Source organism: Triturus cristatus, chromosome 4_2, assembly GCF_964204655.1.
Source record: "Triturus cristatus chromosome 4_2, aTriCri1.1, whole genome shotgun sequence".
NCBI lineage: Eukaryota > Metazoa > Chordata > Amphibia > Caudata > Salamandridae > Triturus > Triturus cristatus.
In genome coordinates, this window is record NC_140586.1 from 895,147,781 (window position 1) to 895,170,075 (window position 22,295).

A 22,295-nucleotide genomic window follows, 5' to 3' on the forward strand; every position below is an offset into this window, starting at 1 on the left:
ACACACCGGGCGGTCTACACGCACTAAGGTGCATCCAACCCTAGAGCGTCTGTGTGCCACCTACATATACTTGCGAAGGTGGTAAAAAGGGGTTCAGGGAGTCCTCTGTGTACAGATGAACTCGCGATTCTTACTCGAATCGTGTCATGGGCTCATAAGGGAGACAGACGGTGCTGCATTACTCAGCTCACCGACCGCCTGCCACAAACCTGCGGTGCTTCCCCCAGGCGCCCGGATGTCCATTACACTCAAAGGTTGAAACATGTAGACCGTCAATATTTGGATAATACTTTAGGTCAAATTAAACCTACATTAGTATTACACTTCACCACTTTTTTAATCGTGACCCTGCTGCTCCATATTAAATTTGTTAGGGAGTACAGTAGGATTACTTTTAACTTTATTTCACTCACTCACACACGTCACTTACACGTACTGATATAATAACAAACCTGCTCCGCTGTAATCAGGCGTTGAAGCACACCCGAGTGGTATTCGACTGCTCGGGTGGACCCCGATGATGAAGCATGTCACCAACTAGGTTGGTGAGTGAGGGGTTTCATAAAAAAGAAATAATTTCTCTTTTTACTTCTCTGAGAACTCTCTAACAGACAGAAGGTCTTTACCTTCTCTCATTTAAGGATACCCCCTTCTTTGTTTATTTTGTATACCTCAGGGGACTGGGAGTACCCCTTACAACTTAGTTGTGAAATACCTTTCTCTCTCTTTTATTATATTGTAAGATGGATGAGACCACGATGGGTTCTCCAGAGCACAATGGAGGACACCATGCTACATTAAAGGAGACCACGCTCACTACTCTGGAGAACGTTGGAGGAGACCTCTGTGCATTTGAGGAGACCACGCTGGCTCCTCTGGAGCACGTCGGAGGAGACCGCAGTGCATTTGATGAGATCACACTCATGAGCATGTTAGAGGAGACCACGCTGTGTTGGAGGAGGCCCCAATGGCTCCTCTGAAGCACGTTGGCAGTGGTTTGAGGAGACAACGCTGGCTCCTCTGGAGCATGTTGGAAGAGACCACGCAGCATTGGAGAAAGCCACAATGGCTCCTCTGGAGCACGTTGGAGGAGACCACGGTGCATTGAAGGAGACCACGCTGGCTCCTCTGAAGCACGTTGAAAGAGACCACGCTGCATTGGAGGAGACCACGCTGGCTACTCTGGAGCACATTGGAGACTACACTGCTTTGAGGAGACCATGCTGGCTCCTCTAGAGCACATTGGAGGAGACCACGCTGCGTTGAGGAGACCACAATGGCTCCTCTGAAGCACGTTGGAGGAAACCACGCTGTGATGCAGAGGATCACGCTGACTCTGCTGTAGCACAATGGAAGATTCCACGCTGGCTGCTCTTGATCACATTGGAGGAGACTGTGCTGTGTTGGAGGAGATCACACTGCGTTGAGGAGACCAAGCTGGCTCCTCTGGAGCACATTGGAGGAAACCACGCTGTGATGCAGAGGATCACGCTGACTCTGCTGTAGCACAATGGAAGATTCCACGCTGGCTGCTCTTGATCACATTGGAGGAGACTGTGCTGTGTTGGAGGAGACCATTCTGGCTCCTCTGGAGTACGATGGATGAGACCACGATGGGTGCTCCAGAGCACATTGGAGGACACCACACTGTATTAAAGGAGAAGGTTGGACTTGGCCCTTCTGGCAGGTTCACCCCTGAACTTTTTGCTTTTTATTGGTGACTTGGTGTGGTGATTTGTTTGGTTCCTGCGCACTTTCCCTGTGTCCCAGGGTAAAGTGCGTGCGTGCTCTGAGTGCATGTGGTGAGATAGGCCTGCCCTCCCATAGGAATGCATGGGGAATGTATGTGTCCCTAGTAGTTCCTGAGGTGTGGGGTGTGCAGGCCCGAGTTTGGTATGTGCGGACTCGTGGGAGTGAATGCTGCGCGATGATGTGTGCGGCGTGCATGTACCTAGTGTGGAAGTGCCACTTCTAGAAGTGGGCACTTCTGTGTGCAGTGCGTCTGGCGTGTGATTGGCTGGAGCTGGCTGGTGAGCCTGGCTCCAGGAGTCTGGTTGGGTCTGCCCCAGTGGTGAGTGTGAGATTAGCATGCTGATGGCTGGGGAGGAGTGCACCTTGGACCTGAATAGGGCAGGGTTTTCCCCACACACTGCTGGCTCCGCCCCCTGTGGTGCGACTGACGACCCTAGCCCTGCCAGTGAATAGAGTGAGGGGCTGAGCACATCAAGGGTGCTCCCCAACCAGCTGCGACTGGTTTTCCCCCTCACCCTGAACCCAGACAAAGGGATTTGGTGTATAAAAAGGGGCTGTGTCCCCTTACAAAATGTTCTTGCTCTGTCTTGAATCTACCAGGGGCGTGCTGCTGGTGGGGCCCAGGAGGGACCGCCATGGGGGCTACCTCTCTGCTGGAGGACCCTGTGTGCTGGCCCCTGGGCCCTACCTTGCCCCTTGGATGCCTTCAGGACCTTCTGGACCCTTGTGACTTTCCTTTTACCTTGCCAAGGCTTGATGCTGGCCTAGCGCCCTGGGAGCGCTTTATTTTTCTTGCAGCAAGGTGCTTTTCTGGTCCTGAACATAGCGCCTGGAGAGCGCTTTATTCCCCCAGAGAGAGGAGCTGGAGCTGTGCAGCGTTGCGCTGCTACGAGCGAGAGAGGGAATCCCCAGCGTAGGGATTCCCCCGTGATGCGTGCCTTGCGGGTGCCCACCCCGCTTATCTGGTTGCCTGGGGTGCGCAGGTGCCCACCCTGCGTCTTCGTTTTATATTCAGGAGTGATGCGGGTGCCTACCCCGCTTATTTAGTTATTTAAAATTGCGGGTGCCCACCCCGCATTTTGCCCGCGAAAGAAATCACCGCCGCGGCCCGAGCCGCCTTCAAAATTGCCGCTGAGCCCGCGGCCCGCCTGGTTGTGGGCGGGGCCACGGGACGGAAGCGGAAGTGCCGCCATTCTCCCTGGATGTGAAAGTCAGAGCCTCGCAGGCTCCTTCAGAGAAATCCCGGTCCCGAGATGGGGGACCGGGTAAAGACCGTGGCGCGTCTAGAGGACGGGCTCTCCCGAGGTGAGAGAGCCCCGCCATGATCACCGCTGAAGAGTTCGCCCCGCAAAGAGAAGCGAAGGACCCTGCCTGCAATAGCCCGGTGAGTAGGGCTGTGTGGAGTGTCCGGGGAGGGGTGAGAGCGCGCCTTTCCCCCCCCCCCCAGGCCGCCGAAGTCCGAGAGTGCCAATGAAGGCACAGTGCTCCGGTTTCCTGGGCGGCCCCGTCTGGCAGCGGGCCGCCCCAATGAGGGGGCATGTTTATTTTAGAGCCCCAGCTGGCTCCAGCTACGAGAGCAGTTTTTTGGTGATCAGAGCGGCCCCGGAAGGCAGCGGGCCGCTCCAACGTTTTGGGGGCAAAGTATTTCCACGCCCTGTAGGGGCCAGAGGGCACCGAGGTGCCAGTCCCCTATTCTTTGTTGCCTGTGGCCCAGATGGCCAGGACGCTCCAGCGTTTGGGGACATGTTACTTTCTGAGCCAGATGGCTCCCACGTTTGGCACAGTTTGTTCTAGAGCCTAGAGGGCTCCAAGGATTGGCGCAGTTTGTTGTGAAGGGCTAATGAGAGCCCCCTGCCGCTATTTGCCTACCACAGCTGCGCAGCACTTAGTGCCAGCTGCAGCGTTTAGGCCCTGTGCTTGTCCCCAGCTGCCCAGCAGGTAGTGGGCAGCTGCTACGTTTAGGTTCTGGCGCAACCTGGACTCTAATGTGCTTTTGGGTGCTAGGAAATGTATTGTGTATAGCCTGTTTTGCGCACCCTGTGTCTGATACCTCTAAATGTGGTTATTTCTGCCTAGAAGGTTGTTTTACCTGCTTAGGTTGATGGTAGGGAGAATGTACTTCCCTGTGCGATGTGCGCCCCTAGTATAGTTATAGCTAGGTGGTTAGGTCTAATGAGTTAGACCAAGGAGAATTGCATAATGTGATTTATGCCCCTGTGATAGATGCAGGATAGGTTTTACACCTGATGCTAGTGTGATGACGCTGAGGTCATTAGTGCGCCAGTAGAGACTGGTTGTGCTCCACAGTTACTGTGTGTTCTGTCCTATGTTTACTATTGGTGATTTGTGCTATGTTCTAAGTGCTAATTCCTGACAGTGGTCCATGTGGCCCTGTCCCCTGTATATATAATCCCTTGTAAATTCTGCCCGTGCCTGTTGGCACATTGTAAAGTGTGTGTTTTTATCTAATGTGTTGTGTATAATACAAAGGTTATTTTTATATAATACCTTGTGTGGAGTTTCCTTTGTGGTGGGCCTTGGGTGTTGTTGCTGGGTGCGCGCGCAAACGCTTTACACATCGCCTCAGGGATAAGCCTGACTGCTCGTGCCAAGCTACCAAGGGGGTGAGCAGGGGTTATCTTTGGCGTGTAACTTCCTTGCCCTGACTAGAGTGGTGGTTTCTGTCTGGCTTTGGCGCAAGCCCTAGCCAACCAGGAATTGCCATTTCTAACATTGGTGGCAGCGGTGGGATTTGGACTTGCGTTTGCGCTGTACCGCAGCAGCAACTGGCCGCACTACAAAACTCTGCATTTAGATAAATCACATGGTATAGGGATTATTGTTTTAAAGTTTGCTTTTAATGTGTTCTTGTGCACTGTGAGTTAGGTGTCCCTAGCTCGGGAGGGTAGATCATCCCCCTTAGTGCATTGTGTTTTCTGGATTCACCAGAGGGTGGGATCCAGTGGTGGCAGCAGATGTGTGTCCAGTGCATGTATTCCCATTCCCAGTTCCAGGGGTAGTGGTACCTGTGTCACGTGGTGGTCAGGTTGAGAAATCAGGGGCGGTAGAAACTGTCTTACCAGTCTTGGGAGGGGTTTGGGGATGAATGTGTAATGCGCTGGATGAATGTGAATGTCCCATTCCCAGTTCCCAGAGTAATAGTACCTGTGTCACGTGGTGGTCAGGTTGAGAAATCAGGGGCGGTAGAAACTGTCTTACTAGTCTGGGGGGTGTCTGTATGTGGATGAATGATGTGAGTTCTCTGAAATAAGGAGCTTGCTGGTTGATTGGGTGTGAGTTCTCTGGGATAGGGAGCTTGCATTGGGGAGTGATTCCAAAAGTAGTGGCTGAGGTGTCTTCCAGCCCAGCGTGGTGGAAGAGGTTCAGAGTAGCCCAGCTAGGTCTCGGTGTAGGGGCTCACGGCCTGTCTCTGCGGAGAAGGAGTGGGTGGGACTGCGTGTCTCCAGGTGCCCGAAACCCAGTGTCAGGGCCTGGATGGTTTCTTTAGGGAACATCAGGTCGGGGGCCTAGGCTGTACCAATAGGTCACTTGAGGAGGATCTCCCAGTGTCTAGAGGACGTGGAGCGTCTGTAATCAGAGCTCCAGTAGTCCTGGTGTCTGGCGGTACCGCTCCAGTTGGGAGGGTGCGGAAGTCCAGAGGGAGGGGTGAGAGGGGGAGGGATTCCTCAGTGGGAACCAGTAGGTCAGGGACCAGCCGGGAGGGCTGTGTCGCCACTGAGTGACCGTGGTGTCGCCACTTCTGTCCTGGGGGGTCTGCACGCACTGTCAGATGGACAGGAGGTAGTGAGATCAGCGCCAGGCAGACTGTCACACGACCCATTAGTTATGTGTCACCCTCGTTAAGTCCTGGTTCGCCAGGCATCTGACCAAAGGGTACGTCCCTCGGTTGGGGAGCCAGTAGTCGGTGTTTCCGGATCTGGACGTAAGGGCGGCTGTAGTCCTGAGGGCAGGTGGGGCTCATCTTAAGTGAAGAGACCCTGCTCTACAGTGGAAGGGGGTGCAGAGGGAGGGAGTCCTCGCCTCTGACCCCTTGGATCCCAGGTGGTAGACCAGTTGGTGGAGAGAGGTCCTAAACTGGTGGGAGAGTTGTGTTCTGGTGGGTGCTTCCCTGGGAGGGTGCGGAACCCCAGAAGTAGAGGTAGGGTGGGGCATTCTTGCCCGTGACCTCTGGTCAGCCTGAGGGTGCGGACCCTAGGTTGAAGGATCAGTGGTAGTTGGGAACTACACTGAGAGGGAGAGTGGAGAATGGCTTGTATGCCAGGGGTTACTACCCCCCACTCTGGGTTTGGCAAGGACCAGTGGTATCTGGGTGGCCTAGGGCCTGGTCCTGGCCGTGGACAACTAGGTAGTACCAGTGGGGTAGCCTAGTTGGGCCTGAGTTCTTTGCGGTTGTTTTTTTTTCAGATGGAACCATGTTGATTGAGAATGGCGTAGAACCGGAGAGTGTCCCTGCAGTGCGGGCCTGCGTCCGTGTTCTATCGCCCCAAGCAGGGAAGACCATCACGGTGGTGATTGGTCTGCCCTGCGTTTTGGCTGGAAGGGGGTTGTGTTGGACTTGGCCCTTCTGGCAGGTTCACCCCTGAACTTTTTGCTTTTTATTGGTGACTTGGTGTGGTGATTTGTTTGGTTCCTGCGCACTTTCCCTGTGTCCCAGGGTAAAGTGCGTGCGTGCTCTGAGTGCATGTGGTGAGATAGGCCTGCCCTCCCATAGGAATGCATGGGGAATGTATGTGTCCCTAGTAGTTCCTGAGGTGTGGGGTGTGCAGGCCCGAGTTTGGTATGTGCGGACTCGTGGGAGTGAATGCTGCGCGATGATGTGTGCGGCGTGCATGTACCTAGTGTGGAAGTGCCACTTCTAGAAGTGGGCACTTCTGTGTGCAGTGCGTCTGGCGTGTGATTGGCTGGAGCTGGCTGGTGAGCCTGGCTCCAGGAGTCTGGTTGGGTCTGCCCCAGTGGTGAGTGTGAGATTAGCATGCTGATGGCTGGGGAGGAGTGCACCTTGGACCTGAATAGGGCAGGGTTTTCCCCACACACTGCTGGCTCCGCCCCCTGTGGTGCGACTGACGACCCTAGCCCTGCCAGTGAATAGAGTGAGGGGCTGAGCACATCAAGGGTGCTCTCCAACCAGCTGCGACTGGTTTTCCCCCTCACCCTGAACCCAGACAAAGGGATTTGGTGTATAAAAAGGGGCTGTGTCCCCTTACAAAATGTTCTTGCTCTGTCTTGAATCTACCAGGGGCGTGCTGCTGGTGGGGCCCAGGAGGGACCGCCATGGGGGCTACCTCTCTGCTGGAGGACCCTGTGTGCTGGCCCCTGGGCCCTACCTTGCCCCTTGGATGCCTTCAGGACCTTCTGGACCCTTGTGACTTTCCTTTTACCTTGCCAAGGCTTGATGCTGGCCTAGCGCCCTGGGAGCGCTTTATTTTTCTTGCAGCAAGGTGCTTTTCTGGTCCTGAACATAGCGCCTGGAGAGCGCTTTATTCCCCCAGAGAGAGGAGCTGGAGCTGTGCAGCGTTGCGCTGCTACGAGCGAGAGAGGGAATCCCCAGCGTAGGGATTCCCCCGTGATGCGTGCCTTGCGGGTGCCCACCCCGCTTATCTGGTTGCCTGGGGTGCGCAGGTGCCCACCCTGCGTCTTCGTTTTATATTCAGGAGTGATGCGGGTGCCTACCCCGCTTATTTAGTTATTTAAAATTGCGGGTGCCCACCCCGCATTTTGCCCGCGAAAGAAATCACCGCCGCGGCCCGAGCCGCCTTCAAAATTGCCGCTGAGCCCGCGGCCCGCCTGGTTGTGGGCGGGGCCACGGGACGGAAGCGGAAGTGCCGCCATTCTCCCTGGATGTGAAAGTCAGAGCCTCGCAGGCTCCTTCAGAGAAATCCCGGTCCCGAGATGGGGGACCGGGTAAAGACCGTGGCGCGTCTAGAGGACGGGCTCTCCCGAGGTGAGAGAGCCCCGCCATGATCACCGCTGAAGAGTTCGCCCCGCAAAGAGAAGCGAAGGACCCTGCCTGCAATAGCCCGGTGAGTAGGGCTGTGTGGAGTGTCCGGGGAGGGGTGAGAGCGCGCCTTTCCCCCCCCCCCCAGGCCGCCGAAGTCCGAGAGTGCCAATGAAGGCACAGTGCTCCGGTTTCCTGGGCGGCCCCGTCTGGCAGCGGGCCGCCCCAATGAGGGGGCATGTTTATTTTAGAGCCCCAGCTGGCTCCAGCTACGAGAGCAGTTTTTTGGTGATCAGAGCGGCCCCGGAAGGCAGCAGGCCGCTCCAACGTTTTGGGGGCAAAGTATTTCCACGCCCTGTAGGGGCCAGAGGGCACCGAGGTGCCAGTCCCCTATTCTTTGTTGCCTGTGGCCCAGATGGCCAGGACGCTCCAGCGTTTGGGGACATGTTACTTTCTGAGCCAGATGGCTCCCACGTTTGGCACAGTTTGTTCTAGAGCCTAGAGGGCTCCAAGGATTGGCGCAGTTTGTTGTGAAGGGCTAATGAGAGCCCCCTGCCGCTATTTGCCTACCACAGCTGCGCAGCACTTAGTGCCAGCTGCAGCGTTTAGGCCCTGTGCTTGTCCCCAGCTGCCCAGCAGGTAGTGGGCAGCTGCTACGTTTAGGTTCTGGCGCAACCTGGACTCTAATGTGCTTTTGGGTGCTAGGAAATGTATTGTGTATAGCCTGTTTTGCGCACCCTGTGTCTGATACCTCTAAATGTGGTTATTTCTGCCTAGAAGGTTGTTTTACCTGCTTAGGTTGATGGTAGGGAGAATGTACTTCCCTGTGCGATGTGCGCCCCTAGTATAGTTATAGCTAGGTGGTTAGGTCTAATGAGTTAGACCAAGGAGAATTGCATAATGTGATTTATGCCCCTGTGATAGGATAGGTTTTACACCTGATGCTAGTGTGATGACGCTGAGGTCATTAGTGCGCCAGTAGAGACTGGTTGTGCTCCACAGTTACTGTGTGTTCTGTCCTATGTTTACTATTGGTGATTTGTGCTATGTTCTAAGTGCTAATTCCTGACAGTGGTCCATGTGGCCCTGTCCCCTGTATATATAATCCCTTGTAAATTCTGCCCGTGCCTGTTGGCACATTGTAAAGTGTGTGTTTTTATCTAATGTGTTGTGTATAATACAAAGGTTATTTTTATATAATACCTTGTGTGGAGTTTCCTTTGTGGTGGGCCTTGGGTGTTGTTGCTGGGTGCGCGCGCAAACGCTTTACACATCGCCTCAGGGATAAGCCTGACTGCTCGTGCCAAGCTACCAAGGGGGTGAGCAGGGGTTATCTTTGGCGTGTAACTTCCTTGCCCTGACTAGAGTGGTGGTTTCTGTCTGGCTTTGGCGCAAGCCCTAGCCAACCAGGAATTGCCATTTCTAACAAGCATGTTAGAGGAGACCACGCTGTGTTGGAGGAGGCCCCAATGGCTCCTCTGAAGCACGTTGGCAGTGGTTTGAGGAGACAACGCTGGCTCCTCTGGAGCATGTTGGAAGAGACCACGCAGCATTGGAGAAAGCCACAATGGCTCCTCTGGAGCACGTTGGAGGAGACCACGGTGCATTGAAGGAGACCACGCTGGCTCCTCTGAAGCACGTTGAAAGAGACCACGCTGCATTGGAGGAGACCACGCTGGCTACTCTGGAGCACATTGGAGACTACACTGCTTTGAGGAGACCATGCTGGCTCCTCTAGAGCACATTGGAGGAGACCACGCTGCGTTGAGGAGACCACAATGGCTCCTCTGAAGCACGTTGAAAGAGACCACGCTGCGTTGGAGGAGATCACACTGCGTTGAGGAGACCAAGCTGGCTCCTCTGGAGCACATTGGAGGAAACCACGCTGTGATGCAGAGGATCACGCTGACTCTGCTGTAGCACAATGGAAGATTCCACGCTGGCTGCTCTTGATCACATTGGAGGAGACTGTGCTGTGTTGGAGGAGACCATTCTGGCTCCTCTGGAGTACGATGGATGAGACCACGATGGGTGCTCCAGAGCACATTGGAGGACACCACACTGTATTAAAGGAGAGCACTCTCACTCCTCTGGAGAACGTTGGAGGAGATCACTGTGCATTTGAGGAGACCACGGTGGCTCCTCTGTAGCACGTTGGAGGAGACCACAGTGCGTTGAAGGGGACCACGCTGGCTCCTCTGAAGCACGTTGAGAGACCATGCTGCTTTGGAGGAGACCACGCTGGCTCCTCTGGATCATGTTGGAGGAGACCACGCTGCGTTGAGGAGACCACGCTGTGTTGGAGTAGACTGCGCTGCTTTGGAGGAGACCATGCTGACTCCTCTGGATCATGTTGGAGGAGACCATGCTGCGTTGAGGAGAACACGCTGTCTCCTCTGGATCACGTTGGAGGAGACCACGCTGCGTTGGAGGCGACTATGCTGGATACTCTGGAGAACAATGGAGGACACCATACTGAGTTGGAGGAGACCATGCTGCGTTGGAGGAGGCCACAATGGCTCCTCTGAAGCACGTTGGAATAGACCATGCTGCGTTGGAGGAGACCGCAATGACTCCTCTGGAGCACGTTGGAGGAGACCACGGTGCATTGGAGGAGACTACGCTGGCTCCTCTGGAGCACGTTGAAAGAGACCACGCTGCGTTGGAGGAGACCGCGGTGGGTTGGAGGAGACCACGCTGCATTGGAGGAGACCACGCTGCGTTGGAGGAGACCACGCTGGCTACTCTGGAGCACATTGGAGACTACACTGCTTTGAGGAGACCATGCTGGCTCCTCTAGAGCACATTGGAGGAGACCACGCTGCGTTGAGGAGACCACAATGGCTCCTCTGAAGCACGTTGAAAGAGACCACGCTGCGTTGGAGGAGATCACACTGCGTTGAGGAGACCAAGCTGGCTCCTCTGGAGCACATTGGAGGAAACCACGCTGTGATGCAGAGGATCACGCTGACTCTGCTGTAGCACAGTGGAAGATTCCACGCTGGCTGCTCTTGATCACATTGGAGGAGACTGTGCTGTGTTGGAGGAGACCATTCTGGCTCCTCTGGAGTACGATGGATGAGACCACGATGGGTGCTCCAGAGCACATTGGAGGACACCACACTGTATTAAAGGAGACCACTCTCACTCCTCTGGAGAACGTTGGAGGAGATCACTGTGCATTTGAGGAGACCACGGTGGCTCCTCTGTAGCACGTTGGAGGAGACCACAGTGCGTTGAAGGGGACCACGCTGGCTCCTCTGAAGCACGTTGAGAGACCATGCTGCTTTGGAGGAGACCACGCTGGCTCCTCTGGATCATGTTGGAGGAGACCACGCTGCGTTGAGGAGAACACGCTGTCTCCTCTGGATCACGTTGGAGGAGACCACGCTGTGTTGGAGGCGACTATGCTGGATACTCTGGAGAACAATGGAGGACACCATACTGAGTTGGAGGAGACCATGCTGCGTTGGAGGAGGCCACAATGGCTCCTCTGAAGCACGTTGGAATAGACCATGCTGCGTTAGAGGACACCACACTGGCTCCTCTGGAGCACGTTGGGGAGACCATGCTGCGTTGGAGGAGACCGCAATGACTCCTCTGGAGCACGTTGGAGGAGACCACGGTGCGTTGGAGGAGACTACGCTGGCTCCTCTGGAGCATATTGAAAGAGACCACGCTGCATTGGAGGAGGCCACGCTGGCTCCTCTGGAGCACGTTGAAAGAGACCACGCTGCGTTGGAGGAGACCGCGGTGGGTTGGAGGAGACCACGCTGCATTGGAGGAGACCACGCTGCGTTGGAGGAGACCACGCTGGCTCCTCTGGAGCCCGTTGGAAGAGACCACGCTGCGTTGGAGGAGACAGCGGTGGGTTGGAGGAGACCACGCTGCATTGGAGGAGACCACGCTGCATTGGAGGAGATCACGCTGCGTTGGAGGAGACCACGTTGGCTCCTCTGGAGCACGTTGGAAGAGACCTCCACACGAATTATTGCTGAGAGCCTAAACCCACCCCTTCCCTGTACCTGAATCGGTGAGAGACAAAGTATTATGAAATTGATATTTACAACCAACCCTGTGAGACCCAAAGCACATGAGAATCGAGTCCCATACGGCGGCTTTATAACCCGAAAAGGAGAACATAAAACGAGGAAAAGATAACAATTCAAACCGGGAACTAAATCTGAAGAGAGTCCCAGATGGACAACTTCAAGCTGCTGTTCTCTACCTGGCCGCCCGAGCTCGGCGATTGGTCCCTGCGGAGCTCCGTAGATTCGAGCTCAGAATCGTCAGGTTTAATGCCGCGCCGAAATACAACTCAGCTTCATTGCTCCCTGGGTCAGCATCCCTCTCTTCTGATTGGCCGCGAGAGATGCCCGCTCCCCTCTCTGGACGGCCGTTCCTTTGTACTTGGGAAGGGCCTTTAAAGCATTTCCTCATAAATAGTGTCCTTTTATCATCCTCTTTCCCAACACCCCTTACGGCTTGAGGTTGATTGCTAGTTGGTGTTTGATAATAAAGAGTTTATTTATAAAAATTAACAGAGGGTGGGCATTTCACAGTGTTTTAAACTATACCACAATGTGCTGCACTGTACTGATGTCAACCTCCCAGCTTGTGCAAAGGTTGGCTTTACCAAAGGCGAGCTAAGCAGTGTGGGGAGCCGTGTGACCCTCTGCAGTGAGCCCGAGCTGGGTCAATTGATGTCAGAGAGCAATAGTAGTGCCAGTCAGGAATGCTGCCCTCTCCCTTGCTACCCCTCCCGACCCCCCCACCACCCCTTGCCCCCCCCCCACACACACACACACACACTCCGAAGAGACAGGCTGCGAGGGGGTAGATCAGGCCCGGCTCCAGGAATTTTTATTTGGGTGGGCCAAGCGTGCATTTTGGGTGGACCACTGCGGCCTCGATTTGTGGCATATATGTCTGGACAGGCCTGCTTCAGGGCCCTCCTTTATCTCTTCTTAGTCTTACAAGGCCCAGTAAATCGCACTCTTTTCCAAATCTCTTTCTAAATATTATCACTCTCAAAAAGTGTTTTTTCCATGTAATGTTCCTTTGATGGGAAGAGTAGGTTTCTGAGGTGGGAGTATCAGGCACTTCTCGGGCTCCCTCTGTGCGAGCCTTCAGGGAGAATCCCTCTTCATTACTACCTCCACCTGACCCGAGACTCTGCAACGCACTCCCTTACAGGCTTGATTATCCACTACTCCTCTCCAGTGCACCTTATCTCACAGCTGACCTTGGGCCCCAGCCCCATATCAGGCACCATCGGGCTCCACTTTCATTTTTCCCGGTAAAAACATTAGTGAAATCACCTTCAAACGTAAAACATTGAATATAGCAGTAGATATAATTAGCACACACTTTAAAGTATGTTCCATAGTAGCCCTTATGACCCGACTGCTAATTAAATAAACAAAAACAGAAAGGCCATGACAGGGCCGGCTTTAGCGCTGATGCGAAAGTCTTTTTGGTGCCGCACCAATAATCACTGCCATACACCACAAGTGCTCCTCATCTCCCCATAGCCCCTCCCCCTCATGACCTCCTCCTCGGATTCCCTCACTGCCACCCTCCACCAGTGCCCCTCATTTCTCTGTAGCCCCTCCCCCTCATGACCTCCTCCTCAGAATCCCTCACTACCATCCTCCAGCAGTGCCCCTCATCTCTCCCTAGTTCCCCCCTCCCCCCTCCACCCCATGACCTCTTCCTCGGATTCCCTCACTGCCACCCTCCCACAGTGCCCCTCATCGCTCCATAGCCACTCCCACTACCTCCTCCTCGGATTCCCTCACTGCCCTCCTCCAACAGTGCCCCTCATCGCTTCATAGCCCCTCCCACTACCTCCTCCTCGGATTCCCTCACTGCCACCCTCCAACAGTGTCCCTCATCGCTTCCTAGCCCCTCCCACTACCTCCTCCTCGGATTCCCTCACTGCCACCCTCCAACAGTGCCCCTCAGCTTTACGTAGCCCCTCTCTCATATGCATTTCATTTGTTGTGTAGCGCTACTCATATCAGTGTAGTGTGTGTCAGTACTTTACACCACGCACACATTATACAGAGACAACGAATCATACAAGTATGTAAATCAGCCTACAGGGAATGTCACATAAGCCAATGAGGATTACAAGGTGTATGAATCACATGTCATCCATACTGGTGGGCAGTTATTTTAAGAGGGTTTGGTCTGGAGAAGCACGAACTCAGGATTTAAAGAGTACTCCAGTGGTTGGGGGTTGGCTTTACTGATAAAAATTTATATCTGCCCAAAGATACTCATTTTAGCAACATTAGAATAATGAAAGACTGAGGAAGTTCTAACTATATCACAAAACAAAAAACGGGATGTTCTAACTATACCATTCATGTTTGTATGCAGCTCTTTGATGACAGTTCATTGGTCACTGACCTATGTAACTTCTGAACTGCAAGTAACACAAGGATCTCTGTGGCAAAGGCAGTAACCCACCGAGCTATCCACATAAAATACAGTTCATCTGCACGTAACTACTAACAGACAAATGATTGCTCTCCAGCAGGATCATTAATAGCCAGCGTTATCTGGGCATTTTTTTATTGTCCTATTGTTGTCCTGCATCAGCCATGATAATGATAACAAGCATTGGCATAGCCAATAGGTCTCGCCTTTGGGACCTTATAAGTGTTTAGCCATGCAACAGTTGCATAACTAAATACTTATAAGGTCCCAAAAGCGAGACCTATTGGCTATGCCAAGCGGCTGTGCGGCCGCGAAAGTGAAAGTAATCGCGGTCAAGCGCGGAGCGCGCCCGTGCACATGCACTGTAGCTCTAGGCTGGCCTGGTAGCACTTTTTGGAGCCCTCTCAATAAGTCTCACCAGACAAGCGCATGCGCTGGGTCAGGCGAGACCTAAAAACTGATTAAATGAAGCACACACGAAGTACATGTCCTGCTGCGCCTGTGCAGATTTTAAAAAGAAAAACAAATAGTGACACATTCTCCTAGTACTCCATTAGTCAAACTTGGGGGCAGATTTATGTTTCCTGGCGCATCCCTGCAAATCAGCAGGGATGCGCCAGGAAAGATGCGTCACGCAAGTTTACCCTTGCGCCACCACAGATGCGCCGCATTTACATTGCAGCGCATCGTGGCGCAAGGATAAACAGATGCGTGACGCATCTGATGGCATAATGGCGGCGCATTGCTGGAGTCGTGTCGCAAGCACGACGCAGCTCCAGCAATGCTCAGGGGCAGCCCATACCGAACATGCTGCGTCATGCCTTACGCCTGCTTCAAGCAGGCGCAGGGTTTTGTCGCAGCTGCGTCGGAAAAGTGACTCAGTGAAATCTTGTAGATTTCACTGCGTTACTTTTCCGAGGCTTTTTCCGACGGAACGCCCACCCTGTATACATTAAACCTGACGCAGGTTTAATGTAGGGCAGGGCTTTACAACGTGACGCATCTCCCTAGATGCGTCACGTTGTAAATAAGGCGCAACATGGCGCATGGTTTCCGCCGCCGCTGCGTCACAGAAGTGAATCTGCTGGGAATGTCTTGAGAATTCCCACTTCCATCTATTCAAGGGGCTTTCTGCCTGGGCAACAGTGTGTACCATACACTTACACACGCAGAAATCAAGGTTTTATACAATTCCTCTTTGGGAGAAATTCCTTCCCTGACAGCTCATCTACTTTCACTTAAGAGGGTATCCCTGCCACATTTCCACCCAGGAATGAGATTTAGTCCTGTCCTTGACAGCGGTAATTCTCTAACCGTTTCTCGGTACAGGTCAGGTCAGAAACATGTGTGTGAATACTCACATCACAAATCAGAGAGTTTGAGACTGTTCGAACACGTTTCAAGGCATCCCTTACCTGGAATGCCAAGCGAAAGGGGCCCGGGGAGTAGTGGTTGTTTACCTGTAATATTACATCACCGTGAGGTAACGAGTACAATTTCGTTGCTTGTGCATTCGATCCTCTAGTAAGTGAACCAAGCCCCTAGTAATGGCTTGTGAACTGGGCTCAGTGAGAAAGAGACAGAATCGGTGTGAGTGGCATACCGGTACATAAACTGGCAAACTCTTAGAGACACTCTCAAACATACAGGCAGGTACCTAAAATAACCCGAAGTACAGGCAGGTAAATGGACAGGTAGAGAGGCAGCTAGAACACAGGCCTCCAGTGCAAAGGAACGGTCCCTTTCCCGTTTGCGGATGGGTTACCACCTCCTTTGAGTTAACGAACGGTAAAATATCAGTGCTCTGCGACTAGACTTTGATCGGAAAACTTTATTACATACCATAAAGAATGGGTATTTGGAAGGGGCACCCTAAACACACGCCCTCCAAAAATGAACCGGGTGCGGTTTTAACAGCCCTTTTAACAATTCGCAAAACATTTTCAGAATTTGTTAAATGGGGTTAGTACATTTGGGAAAAAAAGATTGAAGAGTTTAACGCTAAAGCACTGTGCACATCTGGCCCCAACATAGAAACATCTGGCAGTCACAAAGGCAGGGCCGCTAGAATTGTGTGGCAGGGAAGGGCCAAATCATGCGGCAGGGATGAGTAAATTATGCGGCAAGAAAAAGAAAAGTGTGCATCAAATGTAGTGGTACCAATACTTCATCACCTTGTCCTTTTTACACTTGTTAAGACTGTCGGAGCATTGGTTGCACCTCAGAAGCTCCAGTTTAACACTCAAATACAACAATAAGCAACAGAAATGTGGCCAGTCAAACTTCGCAAAGCGCCTTTCATTGTGCGGCCAACACGTGTCACTGCGCTTTTAGTAACTGTTGAACCGTTTGAGCTAGAAACATTTTTTTAAATTAAAATCTGCAGATTATGTAGCAGATGATGAAATATGTGGCTAATGCGGCCAATCTATAATTATGCGGAAATCACCGCAGCAGCACAATCGCATAACTCCAGACGCCCTGCACATAGGTGACTTGGCAGACAGACCAACAGATCCGAAAGTGAAGACACATAACAACTAAGGGTCGGACCGTTCTGAGGGAATGTGTGTGGAGATCACGTGCTCTATCATGCCCTGAGCTACATGTCGCGATCACACACGACACGGCCACTAATGAAAGTGATGTGGAGAGTGAGACCTGAGTGGCTCTGACAGAAGTGTGCAGGAGCTGCGCCCGGGCCCTCCCCGCCTCCGGGCCTCGCTCAGACTTCAAGGCCCGGCTTGTCTCCTCTAATGGCTGCCAGGGGAGGGACCCCCAGGCCCGTCCTGCTCAGCCTCCCCTCCGCTCCGCCAAATTGGAGGCGACGTGAGGGCAGGCGGGGCTGGCTGCTCTGGAAAATGTTGCAGAGGGGAACAGAAATGACCACAGCAGGGCCCTCCATCCCTCCCCGTCCGTGGAGAGGTCTTCGCCCCCTCGAGTCCCCTAAATGAGTTTATTCGGCTTCCCCGGCAGCTGCCAGGGGGGATTGGAGCCTAATTACGCGGGAGCTCCCGCAGTCTGGGCCCGGGGGCTGCCTGCTGCCCAGGGAGCTTGGGTTACTTGGAAGTGGAGGGGGTGACGCCTTGCATTAAAGGCGACAGAGGCCAGAGCTGAGGCTGACACACAGGAGGGCAGTGTCTGGAGTGGAGGCGCTGATGGAGCCGAGCATCCTCAGGGTGGAGGCCTTGGTACCTGCTGGAGGGCGGGGCCCATGGAGGAGTAAAGCTGCCCAGATCAGAGAGGAAGTCCACATCTTACCGGCTGAGACCTGGTGTACCCTAAGGAGGGCCCAAGGAGGAGTAAAGCTGCCCAGACCAGAGGGGGCGCTTATCCTACAGGCTGAGGCCTGGGGTAGCCGAGACAGGGCCCAGAGTGGAGTAAAGCAGCCCAGATTAGAGAGCGGGGCCCACATCCTCCGGGCTGAGCCCTGGTGTACCAGCGACAGGGCTAAGGTGGAGTAAAACAGCCCCGCCCAGAGAGGGAAGCCATTTCTTAGACGCTGATGCATATTCATATCTGCCAATCGACCCGATTCAATCGGGAGACTCCCGACGTTTGAAGCTACACCTGTCTTTCTTTTGCCCGTCTGCCGCCTGATATCGCCTCTGTTTTAATAGAAGTCAATGCGAGAAATATATTCTTCAGAATATGTTTTTTACAAAACTCCCACTTTCTTCTAATGAAATATTGGCATGCATTCCAAGGTACCTGCTGCAGCGCCCAAGGCGGAGTGAAACAGCCCAAACAAGACAGGGGGCGTGTATCATACCTACCACTACCTTAGAGCCCAGGGTGGAGTAAAGAGGCCAGAAGCCGTATCCGACCGGACGCGCCCCGGTGGACCTGCTCCAGGCTCACGACAGAGCCAGGAGTGAGAGAAGAAAGCCAGGATGGGCCCTCATCCTGGGCTGGTCTACCCGTGAAAGGCTCAAGGAGGAGTAAAGGACCCTGGGTTCAGAGAGGGAGTAAGTCTGTCAGAATGAGAACTTACCGGGCTAATGCCTTGTGCACCTACCACAAGCACCAGGGGTAGGATAAAGGATCTAAAAGTCAAAGGAAACTGAAGCCTGTCATACACCTAACAGGCCCCAAGGAGGGTGGAGTAAAGGAGACAGGCATCAAAGGGTGACAGAGGTGGACCAAGAGGCCTATTGCGCCCGCCACAGGACCAAGGGTGGAGGAAAGGAGCCTGGAGTCAAAGGGTGGAAGAGACTGACGAGAGGCCTAGTGCACCTGTGACAGGACCAGGGGTGGAGTAAAGGAGCCTGGAATCAAAGGGGGACAGAGGTGGACCAAGAGGCCTAGTGCACCCGCCACAAGACCAAGGGTGGAGTAAAGGATTCTGGAATCAAAGGGTGACAGAGGTGGACCAAGAGGCCTAGTGCGCCCGCCAGAGGACCAGGGGTGGAGTAAATGAGACAGGCATCAAAGGGTGACAGAGGTGGACCAAGAGGCCTAGTGCACCCACCACAGGACCAAGGGTGGAGTAAAGGAACCTGGAATCAAAGGGTGACAGAGGTGGACCAAGAGGCCTAGTGCGCCCGCCAGAGGACCAGGGGTGGAGTAAATGAGACAGACATCAAAGGGTGACAGAGGTGGACCAAGAGGCCTAGTGCACCCGCCACAGGACCAAGGGTGGAGTAAAGGAGCCTGGAATCAAAGGGTGACAGAGGTGGACCAAGAGGCCTAGTGCACCCACCACAGGACCAAGGGTGGAGTAAAGGAGCCTGGAATCAAAGGGTGACAGAGGTGGACCAAGAGGCCTATTGCGCCCGTCACAGGACCAAGGGTGGAGTAAAGGAGCCTGGAGTCAAAGGGTGGAAAAGACTGACGAGAGGCCTAGTGCACCTGTGACAGGACCTGGGGTGGAGTAAAGGAGCCTGGAATCTAAGGGTGACAGAGGTGGACCAAGAGGCCTAGTGCACCCGCCACAGGACCAAGGGTGGAGTAAAGGAGCCTGGAATCAAAGGGTGACAGAGGTGGACCAAGAGGCCTAGTGCACCCGCCACAGGACCAGGGGTGGAGTAAATGAGACAGGCATCAAAGGGTGACAGAGGTGGACCAAGAGGCCTAGTGCGCCCGCCAGAGGACCAGGGGTGGAGTAAATGAGACAGGCATCAAAGGGTGACAGAGGTGGACCAAGAGGCCTAGTGCGCCCGCCAGAGGACCAGGGGTGGAGTAAATGAGACAGGCATCAAAGGGTGACAGAGGTGGACCAAGAGGCCTAGTGCACCCACCACAGGACCAAGGGTGGAGTAAAGGAGCCGGGAATCAAAGAAGCCTGCTGAAGCACGAGTTAGTTGGGTCCTGCCTTTTCCAATTAGAAGATTCAAGGGAGCAGTAATTGAGGGGATGTTCCTGGTCCCCTATAAGGGGTTTGTAGAAAAAGAAGGGGATGGATAGCAGAGAACTGGAGGAGAGGTGGGGATACAAATTTTGACAGAGAGGAAGAGGTTTTAGTGGTAAGAACTGGGTGAGACAGCTTGGAGATACAAAGGGTGCTAGGCTGCAATGTGCCGAGTCTGAGGTCAGCAGCAGTGGAAGAAGAGAAAGTGAGAGATCCTGAGGGTGTATTAGAAGAGATCAACCAGGAATGCCGAGAGGCATCTGAGTGAGGTACGGCGAACCTAGGATTTGACTCAGGAGGAGCGCGATGATGTAGATGCTGAGGAGGGAATAGGGAGTGAAGGACAGGAGAGCTCCTTGATCAAAGTGGGGTGGGGTCAAGAAATGGGCATGTCCAGATTATCACCAGAACTTTTCATCACAGTCTTCTGTTGTTGAAAATGGAGATCAAAATACGGTCCATAATGGGGGGAGATTGGAATCCAGTGTTAATATTGCTAAAATCGATGCAAATGTTTATGATGAGACACTCGCATATATGAGCGTCATCGCATCAGTGTTATCAAACTCGCCCGTCATGAACTTTCCATCAACCTGACTCAGAAATAAGTGGTCAGGCAGGGACTGCGACCCATGCCTGAGGTTACTGATTGAGTGATAATGATTTGTACTGCGCACACCTAATTTTTAAGATTTAGTCCTGAGTCTAATATTAAATGTGTGTTTAATTTGAGCGTGCTGGGGGGGGGGGGAAGGAGGTAGCTATTCTCCCTATTAACGAAACTCAACCTAATATTTCAAGTGTATCTAATCACTTGACCCTACCCTCACTGCGTTGTGCAAATAAATGAATTTGCCAAAAGTAAACCCACAAAATTAAGAAAGTTTTCATACATTGCACATTATTTTAATACATCTTGTTTTAACAAAAACATAACCTCAAAGTAATCACATCAAAGTTGCTTAGCGTGACAAAATATTCTGTATAGAAACCAATATAAGCGTGGATCTTGTCATTCCTTGTAATTGAGCATTACATGAATTTCAACAAATCTAACAAAACATTTCTATGATGAATTCGTTGTTTTATCCCAATGCATTTCGGGATGCAAGATCCCTTCTTCAGGGGAACAAAAAAATGAAACATAATGAACATGAATGTGTCTGTTCTCTTCAGCATAACACATAGTGGAATAAATCCCATATGAACAGTCTCACACAAATCTGATATAAAGGAAATCCTGCTCCATCCTAAAGTGACCCAGCACCAAAGTGAAACACCCAATACATGATAAATAGTGAAATCTAACATTGCCAATGCAACTTACCAACAATGAATTTAAAACGACCATATAATAATGTCCGGTTCGAAATGCACTCTGTGCTAAAAACCCCAAAAATAAATGATTGTTCATAATGTGGCCCGCCGTTAGTCTCTGCTCAGAAGGTTTGCTTTCATGAACCTCACCGATTACCTCAAGCATGATATAGTTAAATGAAACTGATCATAATTTTTACAAACAAATTCCACTCATTCTCCAACAGAGTATCACTGAAAAGTGATTAGGATATGTTGTAAAATACTCCACGCAAACCAAACTGAAATGTTGCCCAAAGACAAATGCATTCAACTGTATTTACTGATTGGAAAGTGTGTCTTGCAGTGAACGCTTCCAAGACGACAACCGTTAGCTTTTGCCAGGATGTTAAACTCTATGTCATTGCAATATGCCAATTTTAACTGCAAAGCAATAGAAACTGCCTTAGTCAAATGAATCTACGTGTCAAATCGCACCATCCGATGGTTTACATCTATCTGCGAGTGTTTTTTACCTTAATCGCAAAAGGATAAGCAGTTCACGGTGATAACTGTGACCCCCCGGACAACTTTAAGGAGCGTGCGCATACGCACCCTTGTATTAAACCGTCCTTATGGCAGACCGTCACCTACAGAATCACAAGACGAGAAACGCTCTTGTTTACATGTCCGACATTTCGTTTGTGAGGATTGCACGTTCACCCTCATTATGTCAAACTAACCTTTGGAATACCGGCGCGACACCCGAAAGACTCCGCTTCACTGGAACGCTCACATCGTATACACTCCTCTGTAACGCGCTAATTCAAATAACGTCAAAGTTATGGAAATTAAAACAGGACTATACTGAGATCGAACCACAGTTCGGCGGCGGCCATCTTAGTGTGCACACATTAGTGTCTTAAAAGAGAAGATGTTTATGAAAAAAATTAACCAAAAATGGTGAAGATAAATTAAAACATCATCGTGGTGTTGAAATAAAATCTGAGTTGTGTGAATTATGAACGTGATATGTCTAATCTGGTGAAACATATATTGAACATTTTATGTATGCATCGACCTCAACATACGAACCACAAATGATAACATGGATCTATTTTACAAAAAGCATATCATATCAATTTAGTCATTTAATCTCCTTGGTATCATTGTATTCAAGAATTTTATACACCAAATTTCACGTTGAGACAGTATTTTTACGTTGTCGCGTTCTGGATGTAGTTTGATTTTTTCTAACACTTGGAACCTTAATTGAGGAATGGTGTGATTGAGTTCAGCCCAATGTGTTGCTAGACTGGAGGTGCTAACTCTATTTCTAATGCGACTTTTATGCTCGGTGATTCGTACTTTTATTGTCCTCTCAGTTTTGCCTACGTATAATTTGCCACACGGGCATTTCATACTGTAGATCACATGTGAGGAATTGCAGTCTGCCTGATCTCTCAATCTGATGTTCTTGCCTGTTTGGGGATG

At 52.1% G+C, this 22,295-nt stretch overlaps 1 long non-coding RNA gene across 1 annotated transcript in view; it reads right to left on the reverse strand.

Annotated features, from left to right (window-relative positions):
- LOC146835366 (uncharacterized) overlaps positions 1-21,583 on the reverse strand; it is a 39,859-nt gene extending 18,276 nt beyond the window's left edge. Inside the window, exon 1 of the long non-coding RNA XR_014960724.1 lies at positions 21,545-21,583. This is a non-coding gene — a long non-coding RNA (uncharacterized LOC146835366). The remainder of the gene's footprint in view (positions 1-21,544) is intronic.
- Positions 21,584-22,295: the final 712 nt, after the last annotated feature.